Source organism: Strongylocentrotus purpuratus, unplaced genomic scaffold, assembly GCF_000002235.5.
Source record: "Strongylocentrotus purpuratus isolate Spur 01 unplaced genomic scaffold, Spur_5.0 spur5_scaffold_20, whole genome shotgun sequence".
Taxonomy (NCBI): domain Eukaryota; kingdom Metazoa; phylum Echinodermata; class Echinoidea; order Camarodonta; family Strongylocentrotidae; genus Strongylocentrotus; species Strongylocentrotus purpuratus.
Genome location: NW_022145606.1, coordinates 41,351,144 through 41,359,257, shown reverse-complemented (window position 1 = coordinate 41,359,257; position 8,114 = coordinate 41,351,144). Strand labels below are relative to the sequence as shown.

General features: G+C 35.3%; 1 long non-coding RNA gene across 1 annotated transcript; it reads right to left on the bottom strand.

The window, feature by feature from the left end:
* Window positions 1-6,522: 6,522 nt before the first annotated feature.
* On the bottom strand, window positions 6,523-8,114 carry LOC105445161. Its single transcript, XR_973292.2, has 3 exons — window positions 8,040-8,114; window positions 7,452-7,491; window positions 6,523-6,706 (listed from the first exon to the last, which is right to left on the bottom strand). It is a non-coding gene; the product is annotated as an uncharacterized LOC105445161 (long non-coding RNA).

Below are 8,114 nucleotides of genomic sequence, written 5' to 3'. Positions count from 1 at the left end.
TTGTTCAATTTCCTCTGTATTTTTAACATAAAATTTGTACAGGGCCTCTCAGAAAATCACATTTAATACTGAGAGAGTAACCCTGTTCAAAAGAAAACGGAAGAAAAATATATCCTACTATTAATCCGATATGTTCAGCATTGACTTGCTTGAAAGGCGTAAATGACGGCTAACTTCAATTAGGTTATGTATCGGAAAATGGAGAATTCTGTAAAACATAATCGCCAATTAGGGACAATTAATTACCATATTTATTTATATTTGAGCCCTTATTCTATTCATATAATCTCTCTCCCACCCCCACCCCCATTAACACACAACCACACTCCCATTTCAACTCGTTTCATCCCCCCCCCCCCCACAAAAAAAAGGAAACTAGAAAAGAAAAAGGGAACAAAGGAATAAATGAATAAAGTAAAACTATATAAAAGCTTGCTAGGTTATTTGAATACTCCCCATCAAACAAACACATCATCATTGAATCACATCATTTCAGGATAACTACCATGCGTTAGCATCCAATCTCATCCATTCATTCTTTTCCCCAACTCCATTTTTTCTTTTTAAATGTAAAACAGTACATTGCTTAAATAGAAAATATAATTCACACAGATTTTTCAGGCTTTAAAGTATAATCGTTTTTATTTTGCTTGAATGCACGAAAATCTACACTTTGTATATGTTGAGCAATAGCAAATTAATTCAAGGGATACAATAAAAACATTTTCAATGACACAAATGAAAGTACTGCTATTGAAGTACAGTGTCACGAGAGTGACTTCTTTTTAAATTATTTACACTGCTACCTCATCAGAAAACCACACCAGAACACAATTGTATAAGTTTAAATAAAGGTTTAATATTCAGCCAACAAATCGTGGCGTCAAAAAAATCAACAGCACATAAACAATTTAATGGAACATAACTTTGTAACAGTGCAGCTTCCATCTCGTGAGTCCCTCCTGGTCCTGGTCGCTTGGCCAGTCTCTAGACTGCGTAGAATCCCCGTCGACCTGATAGCTTATCTCGATCTCTGTCGATGACTTCCCTGGTCGCTTGGCCAGTCTCTAGACTGCGTAGAATCCCCGTCGACCTGATAGCTTATCTCGATCTCTGTCGATAACTTCCCTGGTCGCTTGGCCAGTCTCTAGACTGCGTAGAATCCCCGTCGACCTGATAGCTTATCTCGATCTCTGTCGATGACTTCCCTGGTCGCTTGGCCAGTCTCTAGACTGCGTAGAATCCCCGCCGACTTGACAGCGTATCTCGCCCCGACGTAAAAAGTCGTTCTCAAGAATAATGTTTCTGCCACTAAATAAAACTACCTCGTGCATTAAACATCTGCACCTTAGCACTGACTTGAAGGGTTCTGCCCATCATTCTACAGCAACTTTCCTTTACCCTTTCTTTGCCAGGTCCTTCACATTCAAAACCTCCTTGGCATCCAGCTATTTCTATTTCTCTCTACATTCAATAGCCAACCCAAAATCATGCATATCAAAACCCCCATATACTGTGTGTGTTAAATGTAAATGTATGCAATAATGCATCCTACGCTTGGCTACCTCTAATTGACCTTAGAGTAGTACATTTCCTTTGAGTAGTACATTTCCCTTCTCGCCTGGAAAAAATCCTTTCATGACATACAGCCAGTTGTAAGCCATTGCAGCTAATAAATGCCACTGTTTACTCGGTGTAATTTGATGGAGATTAAAGGAATAACATGCGTGCTAAAGATTGGTCTTACCTATATGGTTGTTAATCTATTAAGGCATATACACATTCTCATGTGAGATCATGCAGTTTGTGATTTTCTTAGGACAATATAAATCCGAGTTGATATAATTTCCTGCCAAAATGTTTTCACTGCAGTAACATTATTCAGTTGTTTATTTTGATGCTGTTCTTTAATAGGCAAATGATAAAAATATTCAATTGAGGCATCAACAGGTAATCATCAACACATGGTCATGCCAACAAAACCTCTAGGGAGAGTTCCAAATAGGCCCTCAAATTTATCCACTGCTGCTCAGATTAATTTGCCGCTTTGAAATTTCCGATTTGATATTTTAAGATTCATCACCATGAACGGATTTGTCTATGTAAAGTAAGTTTAAAAACAGTAAACCTCCATGACAGAATCATAGATTTTAAAATCAGCAACAACCCTTAATAAGATATTTCTCGAAAGTGCAGGCTGAAATAGCAGCGCTAACTTAATATGGATAATGACTTTAGTTTTATCCTTTATCCTATAACTAGTATTTTGCTCTTTCTTCCGCAAGATTCTGACATTCTATTTAAAATAATAGAATTCTTGGAAGTATCATTGAAAATCTTAGTTCCTTTAGACCTTACTTGATGAATTCTTATCAAACCAATAATCTCATACTCATGGCAAACTGATGGCAAACCCATGGTACCCTGACTGAAGCATTTTTAATACCTTCAGATGAATTAATCTGAAAATCTGTTTCAATGGAAGTCGTAGTTGAAAAAGCGACAAGTCCACGCACTGTTTAGCATTGTGGTCTCTTTTGCTTAGAGCTGGAAAAGAGAGCTTGTATCTGCAGGCTGGCTGGTGTTCCATATGAAGCATAGTGTTGCAGGTGATGCAGGTTTTGCAGTCTAGAATTAAGAATTTAAAGTTATGTAATAAAAAAATATATATAAGTGTAATCTTTCTACAACTTTTGTATTTCTGGTCATGTCAATTTCTTTGATTGGAAAATAAATAAAGTAGAATGATAAAAAAATATTCATTAACAAATATTGACACAAAAGCAGTTTAAGTTAATTAAAGATAAAAAAATATTTGTTTAGGCTTTGGAACAAAATAATTCTCATAACCACGTGTGTATGTTTTATACAATAGATTGGGTAAGATCGGAATTAGATCTCTAACAAAGACTATGTGAACTGCATTTACTTTTTTAAAATATTCTTTCTGATTAATTGCTGTAGGGGCATGGCAATGATGACATGCACAAAACATACTAATAAGATCAATTATGTTAACTGATACCGCTTACCTTTTCAACTTGAAGAGATGGACAAGACCTTTGATATGAAAGTCCAGATGCCATGAGTTTGCAGTTCATGTAGATGCCACAGCTCTTATTACTTTGCAACCTAGGATTTAAAACATAGATATACATATATCATAAAGAGAGCAAAGAAATTGCTCAGAAAAATATTTGTCACTTTACATAATCTATTAAATGTGTTCAACTGAACAAAAGTATATTTTCATCAGTGATTCTAATTGTAATTAAAATGTTTTTGGTCCAACCCATATACTTAATGATATCAAGTTGGAAGATGGACTGTGTAATGTGGAACTTTTTTTTTTAATACACATTTTGCACTTATCTTCATTTTGATTTTGATCCCAAACATTTCCTTAAAATCTTGATCTTGAACTTGAGCTTTTATTTGTAATCTTCATCTACAACAGTTTTTTAATATTGGATAGTCTTATCTTGAACCAAGCCCTCTTGTACACAGATTGATTAAAATTACCCTCTGGTGAATAGAAGGAAAATAGATACCTTTACTGGTATATAACAAACAGATAGAAGCTTACATCACGCAAATGTTCATTGAGTTCAATCACTTGTTATATTTTAAATGCTGCCCTTTGCTATGTACAATATTGATCAAATTCTGGCTGATCTAGCAATATATATATGTTTTTAACCTCATGGTTGGCTTCTTCTTAGATTAAGAACACAGAAATTTCAGTTTGTTAATGTGAAATCCAATATCCGGTATCTTAACCCTTTATCATAAATGAATATCAAGACTATAAACTGAACAACAAGTTAATTAATTTATTTCTATGTAGGTGTAGAAGAAGAAAAGAAGAAAAAACCTCACCCTTATTTAATGTCGGTGTTCAAACTTTGCTAAGATAAGAACATCAAAAGGCCACTTAGCATATTAGGATCTTGCAGTACACCTTGAATCAGATTACATTATGAAGATCTAAACCCTTTCCTCGGGGCAGGGGTAGGATGAAAAGTTAGTTCAAGACGTTGAAGACAAGGTTGGAGAGAAGTCTTAGACTAGAGTAGAGGTCTATTTCTTGGATATGACTGAAGAGCCCAGGTCCACTCCATCTCTGACTTTGAAAGAAAAATGAAATGAAGAAAAACAAATATAAAGCTCGATACATGAGCCTACTACTGTACATAGCATTCTACATCTAGTCTAAAATCTATTACTTGTTACTGTTAAGTAAATACAAGTAGAACTAGTCTAGATCTAGGCCTAAGGGACTAACTCTAAATTCTAACGTATCTTAGTTAATCCTGCACAAAAGGTGCAGTGTAGAGACTCGGTCTAGATCTACATCTACCCTATATCTACTATCTAGCAATATCATGTAGGCCTAGACTAAATCTACATTAAGGTCTTATTCTTAATCAAGATCTAACTTGGTCTTGGGTCTGAAAATGTGGAGACCAATTTTCTTCCATAATATCAACATTAAACAAGGGCCACCGCACTGCCTACCGGCAAAAAACAAAGTAGAGTCTAGAGTCTAGGCCTAGACTTGAGTCTAGATTTGGAATCTAAGTTCTAAACTAGCCTAGATCTAGTCTCAATCTCCAATTATAAGCACTGCCACTAAATGTATCAGCAACCATACACTGCGATGACTCCTAAAGCCGTGGTGGACTTTTTTGTTATCAAATACAAGAATAAACTATATTTCTTGATGAATTTGGACCTGTCCTAACCACTCCAGCAAAGCATAGAGAGCCAATGCTAATACGTATTGACCTTTAGCACTGCATACTTTCCGAGAGGCAGGTATTATGCACACATACACACACCACACACTATTGCATTGACTGCAGACAATAGCACCGATGTGGCTGATCGGTAAATTTGACACTAGATCCTAGACTTACAATTTTAATTTTTAAATTATTCTTTTTAACATCAGTAAGTTGAAAAAATTATATTTTATTGCTATTTAGGTGTCATTAATTGTCACTAAAGTACTGATTTTGAGTGAAATCAGTTGGGTTTTGTACAGTGGTGTTTTGAAATGTTGAGAATTAATTGTCCTAACCAAATATCCAACGTCATTAGACAAGTACAGTTGGACATGCATGCCATGAATGGGACGGAAATGCATGAACCGGTGCAATTCGCCCATTCTTACTATCTTAGCTCAGTTCAGTTGGGGAATACTAGACCCTATTATTACTAGTATTAGACCTAGTTGATATTTATTTCGAATATAGTTCGGTTAAACATGAGAAGAATACTTTCCTTCTACCAAAATAACAATTTGTTATCAACAGAATGAATATTTTAGAAGAAAAATGGAATTTACTTACTTTTTGAGGACCTCTCTTGCAGTAGTTTAGCGACGCAATGTTGTGGTCGACGATTGACCTAACATCGACTAGTCTAGCCTTGATCACAGAGCCCTTTACATTTAACCAAACATTTATCAACATCGATTTTAGCCTAAACTTGATTCAATGAAACAGCTCACGAGCATCAGTTTTAAGCCAAAAGTGATTCAGCCTTTAATAAAAATATATATTTTCAAAGATATTTAAAATCGAAATTAATTTTAAGTGATGAGTTACATGATCACCCTCCGGAGGGGGGGGGGGGGGGGGGTGTGAATCGTGAAAACTAGTCATTTCCCCTAGATTGGCATTGTTTTAACTTTACAAAATCACAAATTATGAGTCGAATTATGGGCGAAAATGATAATCGTAATGATTATAATGATAATAATAATTATTCATGATAATGACAATTCATTGTATAAGTAGGCCTAGTATAAGGATATGGTTTGAATGTTAGATCAATAGGACCCCGGTACATGTAATTACATTAATTTAGTTTCCGACGGTGTATAATATTAATAATACATTCAACTGCATACAACTTTTAATTTGTATTACAAGCATTCAAATTCTATTCATTGCTACTGTAAAGTGTACATTAACAATTCTAAAATAACAATTGAGAGCGATAATCAAACAAAACCCATCCTAACTTTCAGTCAAACATCGTCTTGGAAGTTAACACCCACGTTTTAACCTTTGCATCCCTTCACGCATTCGTATCATTATGCTTTTTCAGGAAAGACTAACTAACAGGATCTTCTAGTAGGATTTTAATCTATTTTAAACAAGATTTGAACAAGAACCTACCACAGCTTTGACATCGTCTTCACATGTCTGCAGCACTTGATGAGGTAAACCAAGTCTTCCTCATCTGAGCACTTCACCCAGTCCAGATCTAGCCGCTGCAGGTTCTTGGTTTGTTCTCTGATCAGTAGACCCAGTCCTCTCATCGTCTCTCTCGATACACGCCTCTTCTCTGATGGGAGTGTGTACTGTGCTGTAAGGTTGATGTGTGTGAGCTGCTGTCCTCCGGTCCGACGAAGACATGCCGTGATCTGAGGTATGTCTCTCTCTGCATCATCGATAGTGATATCGATATCCCTCAAGCCAGGGAGCGATGAGAGCAGACCTTCGTAGCTTTGTGACGTCACTCTCTTGGTTGATAGCTTTGTGACGGATGGAAGCTCATGAGGAGATGGGGGGAAACTGAGAGAGGAGTCTGAGATGCTGAGCTGGCTCAGTGAGGTGAAGGATCTGAGGCAGGACCACAACGGTTTGGTTATCTCAGTAGATAGCTGGCAGTCATTGATTTCCAACGTGTCAATCTATGATGGCATACAGAAAGAATATAATATAATAATTAGAAAACTATAAGTAGTAATAAATTTCATGAAAGAAACATATCGTTTAAGAATTTGAGAGGAAAGAAATGGCATCCGGGAACGGCATTGACAAAAACTTCATAGAATCCTAATCATCTGATCTCATCGATCGACACGCACTAAGAACTAGAATTATTTACCAATCTTAGTTGATTTATTAGGTACAATCTTTTGGTTAATTTCATTACTTATTTATTTTTCAAAATAAAATAGGCAAAATGTACACTAAATGGGAAATGATACCTACTGTATACATTTTTGTAACCGTATTTAGTTCCTTCCCACAACTTTGTTAGAATTATAATTGTAATATACTATACGGGGCCTATAGCTAACAAGCTATGCTTTCACATTAGGCCCCTTAATATCCTTATTTCCGATTTGTAATTAGTTCTTAATTAATAAATAACTACTAACAAACCAAAGTCAATCATTACATTTGATGTACTTATTTTTTTGCGAATACCTGTGTAGGGTAAAATTTAATTATATTTCTAACATAACAAATCTGACAATTCAAAAAGTAAAGTGTATATATTAATGCAGACCAAACTGAAATAAATTCATTGTTTCAAAAAATATTATTTCTGATAATCCAACTCCCTATTCGGTAGGAAGTGTGAAATACTATCTTAAATATTAAGAAACGAATAAGGCGTATGGACATGTACAATTAGAGCATACTTACTTCCAATACATGTTCATTGGAGTTTAGCGACCCATAAAACCTATATAATTTCGAAGAGAGATGAAGAAGTGGGGGGAAACAAGGAGCCAATTTAAACATTTGTGTATAACAAATTACGTAATTGAACCGATTTACATTTTTCCAAAGTCAAACAATTTTCTGCTAAGGCTAAAATCATTAATGATCAGATGATTTAGTTATTTGTTTCTTTAAAAGCTTTATTTTTTTATATTATCTGCTTTGACATCTTCTTCAAAACGTTGAGAATGATGTGTATTTATTAATGATGATATTTTGTACAGCCTTGTGACTGAAAGCATGTTCTTATTACCACTGTATTGGAATAAATAAAACAAAAGTAAAACCTTACATGGCCTTTGTTTTAACATAACACCAGTATCATATTTGGTACTCCTTTATCCAAGTTAAATCGGCTTCATGTGGATACCTTGGTAATTAATGATCTGGTTTAACACATCAACCTAGCCAATGCAATAAAAGGCCTATTTTAATGCCGAACGAGGAAAAAATAGGGGGGGGGGGGAAACAAACTTGCAATCACTTTTACTTGGCACAACAGTTACTCACTGTTCAACATACAGACTAGCTGACATTAAACGCGTTGAAGACTGGACCACATCGAACACTGCATCCTCGAGTCCG